The following is an 18216-nucleotide window of genomic DNA, read 5'->3' as shown; positions in this document are numbered from 1 at the left end:
CAATGCTCCAATCAAAAGACATAACATAACAAGATAACAGAATGGATAAGAAAACAAGATCCATCTATATGCTGTTTACAAGAGACCTACTTGAGACCTAAAGACACCTTCAGATTGAAAATAAGGGGATGGAAAAAAATCTATCATGCTAATGGTCAATAAAAGAAAACTAGAGTAGCCATACTTAGACAATCTATACTTTAAAATAAAGACTGTATCAAGAGATGCAGAAAGGCATTATATCAAAATCAAGGGGTCTATCCACAAAGAAGACCTAACAATTGTAAACATTTCGCGCCAAATGTGGCAGCACCCAAATATATAAATCAATCACAAACATAAAGAAACTCATTGATAGTAATACTGTAATAGTAGGAGACTTCAAAACCCCACAGCAATGGACAGATCATCTAATCAAAAAACCAACAAGAAAACAATGGCTTTGAATGACACACTGTACCAGATGTACTTAACAGATATATTCAGAACATTTCATCCTAAAGCAGCAGAATATACATTCTTCTCCAGTGCACATGGAACGTTCTCCAGAATAGGCCATATGCTTCAAAACAAATCACCCCTAAGTAAGTACAAAAGGATCGAAAGCATACCATGCATATCTTCAGACCAAAACGCTATGAAACTAGAAATCAACCACAAGAAAAAAAATTGGAAAGTTAAATACTTGGAGAATGAAGAACATCTTAGTAAAGAATGAATGGGCTAACCAAGCAGTTAAAGAGGGAATTAAAAAGTATATGGAAGTCAATGAAAATGATAACACCACAACCCAAAACCTCTGGGACACAGCAAAAGCGGGCAGAAGAGGAAAGTATCTAGCAATCTAGGCCTTCCTAAAAAAGAAAGAAAGATCTCAGATACACAACCTAACCTTACACCTTAAGGATCTGGAAAGAGAACAGCAAAGAAAACCCAAAACAAGCAGAAGACAGGAAATAATAAAGATTAGAGCAGAAATTAATGCTATCAAAACCAAAAAAAACCCAAAAAACAAAAAACAAACAAACACAGTAGAACAGATCAATGTAACCAGAAGCTGGTTCTTTGAGAGAATTAACAAAATTGATAAACCACTAGCCAGTTTGATCAAAAAGAAAAAGGAAAGGACCCAAATAAATAAAATCAAGAATGAAAGAGGAGAGATCACAACCAACACAGCAGAAATAAAAACAATAATAAGAGAATATTATAAGCAATTATACACCAATAAAATGGGCAATCTGGAAGAAATGGACAAATTCCTAGAAACATATGCACTACCAAAACTGAAACAGGAAGAAATAGAAAATTTGAACAGACTCACAACCAGTAAGGAAATCAAATTAGTAATCAAAAATCTGTCAAAAAACAAGAGTCCAAGGCCAGAGGCTTCCCAGGGGAATTCTACCAAACATTTAAGGAAGAGTTAACACCTATTCTCTTGAAGCTGTTAAAAAAAAAAAAAAAAAGAAATGGAAGGAAAACTTCCAAACTCTTGCTATAAAGCCAGAATTACCTTGATTCCAAAACCAGATGCAGACTCCACTAAAAAGGAGAATTATAGACCAATTTCCCTGATGAACATGGATGCAAAAATCCTCAACAAGATATTAGCCAACCGGATCCAACAAAGATTAAAAAATAATTTTTTTTTACCACGACAAAGTGAGATTTATACCTGGGATACAGGGCTGGTTCAATATCTGCAAAACAATTAATGTAATTTATCACATCAACAAAAGAAAGGACAAGAACCACATGATCCTCTCAACAGATGCAGAGAAAGCATTTGACAAAATGCATCCTTATTTGATAAAAACCCTCAGGAAACTAGGGATAGAAGGAGCATACCTCAAGATCATAAAAGCCATATATGAACGACCCAATGCTAATATCATCCTCAATGGGGAAAAACTGAGACCTTTCCCCCGTAAGGTCAGGAACAAGACAGGGATGTCCCCTCTTGCCACTGTTCTTCTACATGGGTTTTCTCTACATAGTATCATGTCTTAGCCTCTGCAATCAGACAACACAAAGAAATAAAAGGCATTCAAATAGGCCAGGAGGAGGTCAAATGTTCACTCTTCACAGATGACATGATACTCTATTTGGAAAACCCAAAAGATTCCACCAAAAAACTGCTAGAATTCATTCATGAATTCAGCAAAGTTACAGGATAAAAAATCAATGCACAGAAATCAGTTGCATTCCTATACACCAACAAGGAATCAACAGAAAGAGAAATCAAGGAATTGATCCCATTTACAGTTGCACAAAAAATCTAACCAAATAGGTGGTTAGGGAATAAATCTCACCAAAGAGGTGAAAAATCTGTACTTGAAAACTAGACATAAACATAAACTTAGAAAGCTTATAAAAGAAATTGAAGAAGACACAAAAAAATGGAAAAAGATTCCATTCTCCTGGATAGGAAGAACAAATATTGTTAAAGTGTCGATACTACACAAAACAATCTACATATTCATTGTAATCCGTATCAAAATAACACCAGAATTCTTCACAGAGCTAGAACAAATAATCCTAAAATTTGTATGGAAGCAGAAAAGACCCCGAATAGCCAAAGCAATCTTGAAAAAAACAAACAAACAAACAAACAAAAAAAAAACAAAGCAGGAGGCATCACGATCCCAGACTTCAAGCTATACTACAAAGCTGTAACCATCAAGACAGTATGGTACTGGCACAAGAACAGATATTCAGATCAATGGAACAGAATAGAGAACCCAGAAATGGACCCACAAACCTATGGGCAAATAATCTTTGACAAAGCAGGAAAGAATATCCAATGGAATACAGACAGTCTCTTCAGCAACTGGTGCTGGGAAAACTGGACAGCGATATGCAGAAGAATGAACCTGGACCGCTTTCTTACACCATACACAAAGATAAACCCAAAATGGATGAAAGACCTAAATGTCAGACAAGAAGCCATCAAAATCCTCGAGGAGAAAGCAGACAAAAACCTCTTTGATCCTGGCCACAACAACTTCTTACTCAACATGTCTCTGGAGGCAAGGCAAACAAAAGCAAAAATGAACTATTGGAACCTCATCAAATTAAAAGTCTTCTGTACAGCGAAGGAAACAATCAGCAAAACTAAAAGGCAACCTACAGAATGGGAGAAGATATTTGCAAACGACAGATCAGATAAAGGGATAGTATCTAAAATCTATAAAGAACTTTTCAAACTCAACATCCAAAAAACAAATAATCCAGTGAAGAAATGGGCAAAAGACATGAATAGACACTTCTCCAAAGAAGACATCCAGATGGCCAACTGACACATGAAAAAAACGCTCCACATCACTCATCACCAGGGAAATACAAATCAAAACCACAATGAGATACCACCTTACACCTGTCAGAATGGCTAACATTAACAACTCAGGCAACAACAGATGTTGGTGAGGATACAGAGAAAGAGGATCTCTTGCACTGCTGGTGGGAATGCAAGCTGGTGCAGCCACTCTGGAAAACAGTATGAAGGTTCTTCAAAAAGCTAAAAATAGAACTACCCTATGACACAGGGACACATGCACCCCTATGGTTTATAGCCAAAGTATGGGAAGAGCCCAACTGTCCATGGATAGATTAATGGATAAAGAAGAAGCGGTATATATATATATATATATATACACAATGGAGTATTACTCAGCAATCAAAAAGAATGAAATCTTGCCATTTGCAACTACATGGATGGAACTGCAGGGTATTATGCTAAGTGAAACTAGTCAGTCAGAGAAGACAAAAATCATATGACTTCACTCATATGAGGACTTTAAGAAACAAAACAGATGAACATAAGGGAAGGGAAACAACAATAATATGAAAACAGGGAAGGGGACAAAACAGAAGAGACTCATAAATATGGAGAATTAACTCAGGGTTACTGGAGGGGTTGTGGTAGAAGGGATGGGCTAAATGGGTAATGCGCACTAAGAATCTACTCCTGAAATCATTGTTGCACTATATGCTAATTTGGATATAAATTTTAAAAAATAAAAAATAAAATTAAAATATTACTAAATAAATGAAATTGTTTTCTTGAATTCCTTTTCTGCTGCTTTATTGTTAGTGTATAGAAATAAAATAATTTTCTGTACAATGATTTGGTATCCTATGACTTTACTAAATTCAGCAGTTTTAGTAGTTTTTTGGTGGGGTGTTTTGGGTTTTCTCTACATAGTATCATGTCATGTGCAAACAGTGAAAGTTTTACTTCTTCCTTATGGATATGGATACCTTTAATGTCTTTTTGTTGTGTGATTGCTGTGGCTATAACTTCAAGTAAAAGTGACTAAGAGTGGACATCCTTGTCTTGTTTCAGATCTTAGGGGAAATGCTTAGACTTTTCCCCCATTAAGGAGGATGTTAGCTGTGAAATTTTCACAATGGCCTTTATTATGTTGAGATATGTTCCCTCTAACTATTTTGTTGAGAGTTTTTACCATGAACGGATGTGGTACGTTGTCAAATGCTTTTTTTAGTATCTATTGAAATGATTGTATGGTTTTTATCCTTTCTATTATTGGTGTGATGTATCATCTTCATTGATTTGGGAATAAATCCAGGAGTAAATCCTATTTGATCATGGAGAATTTTTGTTAAACATATTGTTAGATTCAGTTTTCTAATATTCTCCTGAGGATTTTTGCATCTATGTTCATCAGGGATATTGACCTTCAGTTCTCTTTTTTAATGGTGTCTTTATCTCATTTTGATATCAGGGTAATGTTGGCCTCATGGAATGAATTTGGAATTTTTTCTTCCTTTTCTGATATTTGGAATAGTTTGAGAACAATAGGTATTAACTCTGTATTGTTTTTAACTTTTAAGTTTTTAGTTTAATTCCAGTTACTTAACATACAGTGTTATATTAATTTTAGGTGTACAATATAGTAATTCAACATTTCCATTCATCATCCTGTTTTCATCACAAGAACACTTCTTATCCCCATCACCCTTTTACCCATCCCCTCATCTCCCTCCTCTCTGGGAACCATTTGTATGTCCTCTATAATTAAGAGTCTTTTTCTTGACTTGTACTAACTCTTTAAATTTTTGGTAGAATTCACCTCTGAATCTATCTGGCCTTGGGCTTTGCTTTGATGGGAGGGTTTTTTTTGTTTTTTTTTTTTTTTTTCTGATTCAAATACTTTGCTATTTGAAATTTCTATTTCTTTCTGTTTCAGTTTTGCAGGTTATATATTTTTAAGAATATGTCCATTTCTTCTAGGTTGTCAAATTTGTTGGTATGTAGTTTTTTCATAATATTCTCTTATAATTTTTTGGATGTCTGTGGTGTTGATTGTTATTTCTCCTCTCTCATTTGTGATTTTATTTATTTGAGGACTTTTTTTTTTTTCTTGCCAAGTCTGGCTACCTGTTTATCAGTTTTATTAATTTTTTCAAGGAACAAGTTCTAGTTTCTTTATTCTGTTCTATTTTTATTTCTCTGTTTCTATAGTTTATTTTTGCTCTAATCTATATTATTTCCTTCCTTCTGCTGATTTTAGGTTTCATTTTCTAGGTCCTTTAGGTGTAAGTTTAGGTTGTTTATTTGGGATTTTCTGTTTAGATTATCTGTCCATTGATAAATGGAGTGAAAGTCCACTACTATTATTGTATTATTATCAATTAGTTCCTTGGAGCTTGTGGGTGGCTCAGTCCGCTAAGTGTCTGATTTCGTTTCAGGTCATGACCTCACGGTTTGTGAGTTAGAGCCCTGTGTTGGGCTCTGTGTTGTCAGTTCAGAGCCTAGAGCTTGCTTTGGATTCTGTGTCTCCCTCTCTCTCTTCCCATTCCGCACTCATGCTGTCTCTCTCTGTTTCTCAAAAAGTTAAAAAAATCAATTAGTTCCTTCATGTTTGTTATTAACTATTTTATGTATTTGGATGCTTCTATGTTGGATGCATAAATGTTTACAATTGTTATATCTTCTTGTTGTATTGTCCCCTCTGTTAGTATATAGTATTTTTGTGTCTTGTTACAGTATTTGCTTTAACGTCTATTTTATCTGACATAGGAGCACCTGAGCACCTTATATGTGTGGCTCCATACATTAAGCATCCAAGTCTCTCTTTTTTTTAAGAGAAAGAGGGTGCAAGTGAGTGAGAGTCAGAGAGAGAGAGAGAGAAGTGAGCTCACCCAGGTCTCATGTTTTTACCCAAACCAGAGCTAATGCTCACCCAAAGTGGGGCACAACCTCACCCAAAGTGGGGCTCGAGCTCACGCGATGTGGGACTGAAACTCACAAACTGTGAGATAATGACCTGAGCTGAAGTCAGATGCTTAACAGATGAGCCACCCAGGGGCCCAAGCATCCAACCCTTGATATCAGCCAGGTCTTGGTCTCAGGGTTGTGAGTTCAAGCCCTGCATCAGGCTCCACTCTTGGCGTGAAGCCTACTTAAAAAAAAATGTCTCTTTTGTCTGATGTGAGTATTGTTATTCTAGCTTTTTTTTTGGACATCCATTTATTTGATAGATGTTTCACCATCCCCTCATTTTCAATCTGTAGATGATTTTAGGTTTAAAAGGAGTCTCTTATAGACAGCATAAAAATGGGTATTATTATTTTATCCATTCTCTCAGCCTATGTCTTTTGATTGGAACATTTAATCTATTTATATCTAAAGCAATTATTGATAGATAAGTATTTGTTGTCATTTTATTATTTGTTTTGTTTTGTTTTCTGAAGGCTTTGTCTAATCCTTTCTTGTCTTTCTTTTATGGTTTGCTGATTTTCTTTAGTGATATTTGGATTTCTATCTTCATTCCTTGCATATTTATTAGTGGTTTTTGATATGTGGTTACCATTAGGTTTTATATTACCTTTTCTGCATATAGCAGTCTATACTTAATTGATTGTCATTTAAGTTTGTACCCAATCTTTACTCCTCTTTTCCCCATATCTTACATGTATGTTGTGATATTTTACATCCTTTTATTTTGTGAGTTTCTTGACTGAATTTTTTACAGAAATATTCATTTTACTGCTTTTGTGTTTTGTACCTTTATGCTGCCATATTTGTTTTCTCCTTTCCACTCAAAGAGCCCCCTTTAATATTTCTTGCAGTGTTGGTTTAGTGGTCATGAACTCCTTTAGTTTTTGTTTGTCTGGGAAACTCTATGTATCCTATTCTGAATGAGATCTTTGCTGGATAGAGTATTCTTGGCTGCAGATTTTTCACATTCAGCACTTTGTATGTATCATACCTGCCCCTTCAGGCTTAGAAAGCTTTTCCTTAAAAATTCTGTTATGGATTTTCTCTTATATGTTACTGTCTTCTTTTGTATTGATGCTTTTATTTTTTTTCTTGATCACCATATTTTTCCAATTTAATTATATCTTGGTGTGGATATGATTTTGATTTTGATGCAGGTTCGTTGTGCCTCCTGAATCTAGATGCCAGGTTTTTCCTCCAGATTTTGGAAATTCTCAGCTATTACTTCTTCAAATAAATTTCTGCCCCATTTTCTCTCCCTTTTTCTTCAGGGACCCCTATAACATGAATGGTATTGTGTTTAATGGAGTCAATGAGTTCCTTAAGTCTACTCTCATTTGGCATAATTCTTTTTTCTCTCATTTGTTCAGTTTGATTACTTTCCATTACTCTGTGTTCTAGGTCACTAATTCATTCCTCTGCTTATTCCAGTCTGCTGTTAATTCCACCAAGCATATTTCTCATTTTGTTTATTGAGCTTTATATCTGTTTTATTGTTCCTTATCTCTGTGTTAATGGTCTCATGTATGTCTTCCATTCTTTTATCAAATCCACTGAGTATTTTTATGATCATTGCTTTAACTTCTGTATTAGGCATGTTAGTTATATCTATTTCACTTATATGTCTGGCTGTTGCCTTTTCCTGTTCTTTTATTTGGGATTAATTCCTCTGTCTTCTTATGTTGTCTGCCTCTCTGTGACTGTTTCTGTATGTTAATATATCTTCTATGCCTTCATCTCTTGAAAGTAGTAATTTTATGAAGAAGATGTCATGGAATGCCCTGCATTGTAGTGTCCCCTCTTTACTAGAAACTGGGACTTTAGGAGAGTATCCTGTGTGTGTTGCTCATGCTCTGCTATTGTGTCTGAGTCACTTTTTCCTTTCAGTGAAGCTGTCTTCACTGACTCTGCCTGTTGTGGGCTGTACTTGCTCTGTGATGTTACTGGGACTAAATAGAACAGAAAAGTGGAAGAAGAGATAATTTATTCTTTTTCTCTAATTGATTGAGTTGGGACCTGGATTTTTTCCTGCTCTCTGACTGAGTTTACACCATGGGCTTTTCTGTTTCTCAGGCTTTCAGACTTAGTTTGTATTATATCATTGGCTTTGCTGGATCTCCAGGTTGCTGATGACAAACTGAGACTTCTCAGCCTTCATAATCATGTGAGGTAATTTATCATAATAAATCCCTTCCTATAGATTTTGTTTCTCTGGAGAACTCTGACTAATACAGACTATTCTTTTTTTTTTATTCTATTTTTTTTCCCTCAAAGTTTATGTGGAGGTATGGTACTTTGAGCTGCCTGTCCCTTCATATTTCTGACATCCCTATAGACGTTTTTGTTTTATTTTTTATTTGCTTTGTTTTATTGTTTATGATTTTGTGGGTTTTTTTTGTTGTTTGTTTGTTTGTAGGGTCAAGGTAAAAGTCATGTGTGTCTGATTTTGTGGTTCAGACCTTTTGATCAGCCCCATGCTGTTCATTCAATGAGGACAGCACTTAAAGCTTTGTTGTTCCCACATTTCCTTTATCATATCTTACCAACGCAAATAAGAATACAGATACATGGCACAAAATCCATAGAAGCTAGAAATGGAAATAAGATAATAGTCACAAGCCACATATGGTAGTATTCCTAGACAGATTGACAAACATCAGGTTTGTAGTGGTTTGGTTTCACGGGTTAACTTGGACCCACATAAGTTGTGCTCCTGTTCCCAAATTTCTGGAAGATATAATGGGCCGGCTATATTGCCTTGTAATGGTAAATGACATGGGGTGTGGTCTGCAGAGTCTTTTTTAAAAGTATGGCTGATACTAAGTCTGTTATCAAGAAGAAATAAGACTGATAGAAAAAAAATAAGAGTAGTTTCTACTTATGGAGTTCTACTATCTCTTACATAGGTTTCTCATCTTAACATTTTGGGCTCAATAATTCCTTTTTTTGCAGAGGGCTATCTTGTGCATTGTGATATTTAGCAGCATCCTGGCCTCTTTCCACTAGTTGCCAGTGCACTCCTCCTGACTATAGTTGTGACAACCAAACTCTAGATATAACCAAATATTTCCTAAGTAGTGCACCATTGCTCCCTAGAACCATTTTCCTAGAACCTGGGTTGATGTGCTGTTCAGATGATTATATCAATACTATCTTCTCATCATTAAGCATTCAGGTTGCAGCCTCTCAATTTATTGGATTTTGTAGGTTGCTTTATGCCATGAAATTTCAGTAGCTCATGTGGCTTTTGTTTTTCTTCTTGAGGCTGTGTGCACTCTAAGGTAAGAATTTGAGTGTCCACCCTTTTCACTGGTATCCCCTTAGCTTCTGTGAATGGAAAAAAAATTTTTAACTACTCTGTCATTACCCTGCATCTCATCAGTCTTCAATTCCTCTCAGCTACCTTTTACTACTAATTCTCTGCTTAAAAGCAAAAAGTAAAGCAAAGCAACATTCCTATTTTAAACTAGATTATGCCTTAACCTAGTTATGCCATCAGCTTTGCTCATTACATTCACTTACCTCTAGACCTTGTCAGCACCATGAGGGAGCCTCTGCAGACTGAACAATGTGGTAAGCTCTGTGTTCACCACAGTATCTGCTACAAGGAGTTTCAGCAATAATGAAGGACAGAAGACATGATCCACTGATGGTTGCATGCTCTGTGTCTAGTGTTCACAGGTAGAGTGGGTTTTGACCATTTCTTGCCCAGGGATGAGAAGAGTCATAGTCCTGCTTCAGGGGAAATTCTGCTAAGAATGATATGATCTTCTATTCTTCTGTTAGGAAAAACATTATCTGACATGGTTGCATTTGTTCATAGCCTTAGTTTTTACCCAGCGCAGTTGAGGCTCTTTTGCCAAATATTGTCCATCCATCTTGTCTTGTATTTTATGCATGAAAATAAATCTAGTCAATGAAATAAATCCCAATATTAAATAGATGATACTGCAATTATATTTTGTATGCATTTTATATTCTCTAAAACTCTATAAATGGGGCAGGGAAGGTTTGAAGAATGTTCCTTGGAGATATTGTGTACCTCATATGAGGCTGCCCCACTGAACCCAATCACTGACCAAAACTTTTCCTTTAAGGGGGCCAGAATCAAGGTTTTCTTATCTCCATAGCCATGTGTCCTTCAGTTTGGGCCATGGGAGCCTAGCATGTGCTTATCTCTCTCTTCTGTCCCCTTCTCTTCTACCTGGCAAGGGAATAGGAAGGGGTATTCTTGTCAGTCTTGAACTCCTAGAGATTTCCAAACAAATAGAAATGTAATTTGAAATCTTGAGTGATATTTGAGGTGTGGTGGAAAAGAGATCACCCACTTGTTCAAGTTTGCAAAAAAAGTCTTTCTCATTACCTTCTGGGCAATCCTGGAAATAGCATTTGGATATTGTCCCATAATAGAGGGCTGTAAGTAGTAAACATATCAGAATAGATAAGGAGTTGAGGGCAACACCATGACAGGGCAGGATTGTGTGAGGATGGGGGATAATTTGAGACAGGCATATTATAGAAGTTCTCTAAAGTCATCCCTTTGCTGCGTTTTGTTTGACCAATATTTAGCATGAGTTTGGAGTTAAGACCCATGCCTAACACACAGTAGGTACCTAATATATGTACATTATATGTTTGTTGTGTAATCAACCAAGAAGGAGTACCCAGACCTAGAATCAGAGGTGATATTAACACAGCCAGGCACCAGGTTCTCTTCTCTGAAGGGCTTCTGTTCAGGGGTGTCATTAGTCCTTCTAACTCAAGTTAGTTTGGTTGCTTTAGACAACAAAATTGGAGCAAAATTGATTCTATTATTAGTGGTACAAGCAAGCAAGTGGTCTCTCTGCGTTTGTGATTTATAAGTAGACACTTTTTAGGAATAGCCCAGCCTATATTTGCTGACATGAATCTTATCTTTGACTTCATGTCTTGTTTTCTCCCTGTGAATTTAGTGCAGATAGAAAACCACTGCACACTATTCTTATCAGCATAGTAAAGTCAATATATTAATCCAATCAACACTATTTGTTAAGCGTTTGCTGGACTCTGAAGATACAGAACTCTTCAGCCATAGTTTTGTCCTCCAGGGGTTCATCTAGAGAAGAAGAAAGACACATAAAGACAGTCACGTTTGGTAGAGGTTATAATGGAAAAGCCATGGCATGTGCATATTTGAAGACTAATAATGAAGGTATTTGTTCACTGATTTTCTCTTCTTCAGAAATAAGCCAGCAAAGCCATTCTCCAAGAGAAGAAATGCATATAATTTTAGACACAAACTCACACTTCTTAACCCATGCCCATATCATAGCATCAGAGTGCAAAATCAGATTTGTTTGCCTCTACCAGAAAATTACCAACCTCAACTTAATTTGGCCCAAGTACAAATCCACTAAAACTAAAAAAAAATCATAAGGGACTGAATTCATATTAGATAAGTATGTTGCTTAGATATAGAATGGACACAACTGTAAAGGAGGGAGGGGACTCCCCAACTCTGACCAGGGCACCATTGTAAAAGGCCTTTGTTAAATCTTTTTTCTGAGTGCTATTTTTATTCCAACATTGCCAACTAGGACCCAGGAAGGCTTTGGAAAGGGGTCTTCAACAGATCGTTTCCTCCAAGGCTTATCTTCCCTCTCTTCCATCCCTATCTGTATTACAGATGCTCAAAAAATGCCCTGAACTAAAGTCTGCTTTCTGTTGCCTTTAGGCTGCCTAACCAAGTGTTTTCAATGTTGGGATTATTAATAATTTAGAAAACAGACAAATTTTGTTGAATATATACTCCCTTAGACATATTAATTTTATTTAATTTTGAAGAAATGTGATTCCTGATACTTTGTAGCTGAGAAAATGTTGTCTTTTTTTTATGTTTTAAGGCAGAAGAGGCAGGTCTGCTGCACCTGACAAATGTGGCAAATCCCACAGTCAGCATGGTATAGAATGCACCACAAGCTTTCTGATCAGGAGCAAGTCACACCTCATCTCTGGGTTTTATTTTGACATTCATAAAATGAAGAACTCTGTCATTTATTCACCAAAATTTGCTGTGTAATATGATATATATGGATCAGCCAAAGTTATCTCTCTTCACCAGACCCATAACGGGGGAAATTGGGGACTAGAGAATGATAGTTATGTTTTCAGGAAACTCAGTGTTTGTGTTATCTTGAGATGTTCCATTACACTCAGCATACCTAGGCTGGGCCTCTGGAAGCCAAAGTCTATCTCATTCCTTCTGATATCTTAAGGTTAATGGGGAATTATCCAGATTGCCCTAGACAATGTCCCTTTGTCTCACTCCTGGGAGAAAATTCCACATACCAGAGCTGATAATGTTACTTAACTTCTGGAAGCCACAGTTTTATTATTTTTAAAATAGTGTGAATTTGATAGTATAACTTTAGCATTTAGTAGATAGTACCTGTGAAGGGCACAGTATACTGTCCATCTCATAGCTAGCAGTCATACATGTTAAGGCCTCATATTATTAGATAAAATTATTACACATAATTTCATATTATTACATTATTTTTTAAAGTTTATTTATCTTGAGAGAGTGTGTAAAACCTTCACTCAGGATGGAAAATCAGATTCTGGATGGAAGACTTTGGACAACATGATTCAACAAATATAGTAGGAGATGTGAATATTCTTCACTCAGTAGTTAATAGAAAAAGTAGAAAGAATATCAGTAGATATATATTTGAAAATATAATCAAAAAAGTTGTAATAATGAGCATAAATGAGAACATCCAATCAAATAATAAGAGAATAAACATTTTCCTCAAGCACATAACATTTACCAGGGTAAACTATGTGTTCATATGTGAAATAAGTATAAATGTATTCAAAATGATTGAAAACATGAAATATGTTTATGACTAGCACTGGAATTAGCATAAAATTCAATGAGAAGAAATAAGAGATACTCCCAAATATGTGACAATTAAACACAGTTCTAAATAACCCATAGGTCAAAGAAGAAATCATGAAGAATGTTAGATAATATCTTGAAATGAATTAAAATTAAGTTACAATAGTTAAAGCTAAAGCAATGCTTAGAAGGAAATTTATAATTTCAAACACTTACATCAGAAAAGAAGAAAGATCAAAAGTTAGCAATCTAATCATCTACTTCAAGAGGCTAGAAAGAGCAGAAATAACCAAATTCAAAGTAAGTAGAATAAGGGAAATTATAGAACAGAATCAAAATCTAAGGCATTAAGAAGAGATTTAAAAAAACAATAAATAATAAAGAACTGTTTATTTTTTTAATTTATTTTTTAATATATGAAATTTACTGTCAAATTGGTTTCCATACAACACCCAGTGCTCATCCCAAAAGGTGCCCTCCTCAATACCCATCACCCACCCTCCCCTCCCTCCCACCCCCCATCAACCCTCAGTTTGTTCTCAGTTTTTAACAGTCTCTTATGCTTTGGTTCTCTCCCACTCTAACCTTTTTTTTTTTCTTCCCCTCCCCCATGGGTTTCTGTTAAGTTTCTCAGGATCCACATAAGAGTGAAACCATATGGTATCTGTCTTTCTCTGTATGGCTTATTTCACTTAGCATCACACTCTCCAGTTCCATCCACGTTGCTACAAAAGGCCATATTTCATTCTTTCTCATTGCCACGTAGTAGTCCATTGTGTATATAAACCACAATTTCTTTATCCATTCATCAGTTGATGGACATTCAGGCTCTTTCCATAATTTGGCTATTGTTGAGAGTGCTGCTATAAACATTGGGGTACAAGTGCCCCTATGCATCAGTACTCGTGTATCCCTTGGGTAAATTCCTAGCAGTGCTATTGCTGGGTCATAGGGTAGGTCTATTTTTAATTTTCTGAGGAACCTCCACACTGCTTTCCAGAGCGGCTGCACCAATTTGCATTCCCACCAACAGTGCAAGAGGGTTCCCGTTTCTCCACATCCTCTCCAGCATCTATAGTCTCCTGATTTGTTCATTTTGGCCACTCTGACTGGCGTGAGGTGATATCTGAGTGTGGTTTTGATTTGTATTACCCTGATAAGGAGAGACATTGAACATCCTTTCATGTGCCTGTTGGCCATCCGGATGTCTTCTTTAGAGAAGTGTCTATTCATGTTTTCTGCCCATTTCTTCACTGGGTTATTTGTTTTTCAGGTGTGGAGTTTGGTGAGCTGTTTATAGATTTTGGATACTAGCCCTTCGTCCGATATGTCATTTGCAAATATCTTTTCCCATTCCGTTGGTTGCCTTTTCGTTTTCTTGGTTGTTTCCTTTGCTGTGCAGAAGCTTTTTATTTTCATAAGGTCCCAGTAATTCACTTTTGCTTTTAATTCCCTTGCCTTTGGGGATGTGTCGAGTAAGAGATTGCTACGGCTGAGGTCAGAGAGGTCTTTTCCTGCTTTCTCCTCTAAGGTTTTGATGGTTTCCTGTCTCACATTCAGGTCCTTTATCCATTTTGAGTTTATTTTTGTGAATGGTGTGAGAAAGTGGTCTAGTTTCAACCTTCTGCATGTTGCTGTCCAGTTCTCCCAGCACCATTTGTTAAAGAGACTGTCTTTTTTCCATTGGATGTTCTTTCCTGCTCTGTCAAAGATGAGTTGGCCGTACGTTTGTGGGTCTAGTTCTGGGGTTTCTATTCTATTCCATTGGTCTCTGTGTCTGTTTTTGTGCCAATACCATGCTGTCTTGATGATGACAGCTTTGTAGTAGAGGCTAAAGTCTGGGATTGTGATGCCTCCTGCTTTGGTCTTCTTCTTCAAAATTACTTTGGCTATTCAGGGCCTTTTGTGGTTCCATATGAATTTTAGGATTGCTTGTTCTAGTTTCGAGAAGAATACTGGTGCAATTTTGATTGGGATTGCATTGAATGTGTAGATAGCTTTGGGTAGTATTGACATTTTGACAATATTTATTCTTCCAATCCATGAGCAGGGAATGTCTTTCCATTTCTTTATATCTTCTTCAATTTCCTTCATAAGCTTTCTACAGTTTTCAGCATACAGATCTGTTACATCTTTGGTTAGATTTATTCCTAGGTATTTTATGCTTCTTGGTGCAATTGTGAATGGGATCAGTTTCTTTCTTTGTCTTTCTGTTGCTTCATTGTTAGTGTATAAGAATGCAACTGATTTCTGTACATTGATTTTGTATCCTGCAACTTTGCTGAATTCATGTATCAGTTCTAGCAGACTTTTGGTGGAGTCTATCGGATTTTCCATGTATAAGATCATGTCATCTGCAAAAAGCGAAAGCTTGACTTCATCTTTGCCAATTTTGATGCCTTTGATTTCCTTTTGTTGTCTGATTGCTGATGCTAGAACTTCCAGCACTATGTTAAACAACTGCAGTGAGAGTGGACATCCCTGTCGTGTTCCTGATCTCAGGGAAAAAGCTCTCAGTTTTTCCCCGTTGAGGATGATGTTAGCTGTGGGCTTTTCATAAATGGCTTTTATGATCTTTAAGTATGTTCCTTCTATCCCGACTTTCTCAAGGGTTTTTATTAAGAAAGTTGCTGGATTTTGTCAAAGGCCTTTTCTGCATCAATTGACAGGATCATATGGTTCTTCTCTCTTTTTTTGTTAATGTGATGTATCACGTTGATTGATTTGCGAATGTTGAACCAGCCCTGCATCCCAGGAATGAATCCCACTTGATCATGGTGAATAATTCTTTTTACATGCCGTTGAATTCGATTTGCTAGTATCTTATTGAGAATTTCTGCATCCATATTCATCAGGGATATTGGCCTGTAGTTCTCTTTTTTACTGGGTCTCTGTCTGGTTTAGGAATCAAAGTAATACTGGCTTCATAGACTGAGTCTGGAAGATTTCCTTCCCTTTCTATTTCTTGGAGTAGCTTGAGAAGGATAGGTATTATCTCTGCTTTAAACGTCTGGTAGAACTCCCCTGGGAAGCCATCTGGTCCTGGACTCTTATTTGTTGGGAGATTTTTGATAACCGATTCAATTTCTTCGCTGGGTATGGATCTGTTCAAGCTTTCTATTTCCTCCTGATTTAGTTTTGGAAGCGTGTGGGTGTTTAGGAATTTGTCCATTTCTTCCAGGTTGTCCAATTTGTTGGCATATAATTTTTCATAGTATTCCCTGATAATTGTCTGTATCTCTGAGGGATTGGTTGTAATAATTCCATTTTCATTCATGATTTTATCTATTTGGCTCATCTCCCATTTGTTTTTGAGAAGCCTGGCTAGAGGTTTGTCAATTTTGTTTATTTTTTCAAAAAACCAACTCTTGGTTTCATTGATCTGCTCTACAGTTTTTTTAGATTCTATATTGTTTATTTCTGCTCTGATCTTTATTATTTCTCTTCTTCTGCTGGGTTTAGGCTGCCTTTGCTGTTCTGCTTCTATTTCCTTTAGGTGTGCTGTTAGATTTTGTATTTGGGATTTTTCTTGTTTCTTGAGATAGGCCTGGATTGCGATGTATTTTCCTCTCAGGACTGCCTTCTCTACATCCCAAAGCATTTGGATTGTTGTATTTTCATTTTCATTTGTTTCCATATATTTTTTAATTTCTTCTCTAATTTCCTGGTTGACCCACTCATTCGTTAGTAGGGTGTTCTTTAACCTCCATGCTTTTGGAGGTTTTCCAGACTTTTTCCTGTGGTTGATTTCAAGCTTCATAGCATTGTGGTCTGAAAGTATGAATGGTATAATTTCAATTCTTGTCAACTTATGAAGGGCTGTTTTGTGACCCAGTATATGATCTATCTTGGAGAATGTTCCATGTGCACTCGAGAAGAAAGTATATTCTGTTGCTTTGGGATGCAGAGTTCTAAATATATCTGTCAAGTCCATCTGATCCAATGTATCATTCACGGCCCTTGTTTCTTTATTGACTGTGTGTCTAGATGATCTATCCATTTCTGTAAGTGGGGTGTTAAAGTCCCCTGTAATTACCACATTCTTATCAATAAGGTTGCTTATGTTTGTGAGTAATTGTTTTATATATTTGGGGGCTCCAGTATTCAGCGCATAGACATTTATAATTGTTAGCTCTTCCTGATGGATAGCCCCTGTAATTATTATATAATGCCCTTCTTCGTCTCTTGTTACGGCCTTTAATTTAAAGTCTAGTTTGTCTGATATAAGTATGGCTACTCCAGCTTTCTTTTGGTTTCCAGTAGCATGATAAATAGTTCTCCATCCCCTCACTCTCAATCTAAAGGTGTCCTCAGATCTAAAATGAGTCTCTTGTAGACAGCAAATAGATGGGTCTTGTTTTTTTATCCATTCTGATACCCTGTGTCTTTTGGTTGGTGCATTTAATCCATTTACATTCAGTGTTATTATAGAAAGATACGGGTTTAGAGTCATTGTGATGTCTGTATGTTTTATGCTTGTGGTGATGTCTCTGGTACTTTGTCTCACAGGATCCCCCTTAGGATCTCTTGTAGGGCTGGTTTCGTGGTGACAAATTCCTTCAGTTTTTGTTTGTTTGGGAAGACCTTTATCTCTCCTTCTATTCTAAATGACAGACTTGCTGGATAAAGGATTCTCGGCTGCATATTTTTTTCTGTTTAGCACACTGAAGATATCGTGCCAAGCCTTTCTGGCCTGCCAAGTTTCAAAAGAGAGCTCAGTCACGAGTCTTATAGGTCTCCCTTTATATGTGAGGGCACGTTTATCTCTTGCTGCTTTCAGAATTTTCTCTTTATCCTTGTATTTTGCCAGTTTCACTATGATATGTCGTGCAGAAGATCGATTCAAGTTACGTCTGAAGGGAGTTCTCTGTGCCTCTTGCATTTCAATGCCTTTTTCCTTCCCCAGTTCAGGGAAGTTCTCAGCTATAATTTCTTCAAGTACCCCTTCAGCACCTTTCCCTCTCTCTTCCTCCTCTGGGATACCAATTATGCATATATTATTTCTTTTTAGTGTATCACTTAGTTCTCTAATTTTTCCCTCATACTCCTGGATTTTTTTATCTCTCTTTCTCTCAGCTTCCTCTTTTTC

Source organism: Panthera tigris, chromosome D1 (genome assembly GCF_018350195.1).
Source record: "Panthera tigris isolate Pti1 chromosome D1, P.tigris_Pti1_mat1.1, whole genome shotgun sequence".
Classification (NCBI taxonomy): domain Eukaryota; kingdom Metazoa; phylum Chordata; class Mammalia; order Carnivora; family Felidae; genus Panthera; species Panthera tigris.
Note: the sequence above shows the minus strand (reverse complement) of the source record.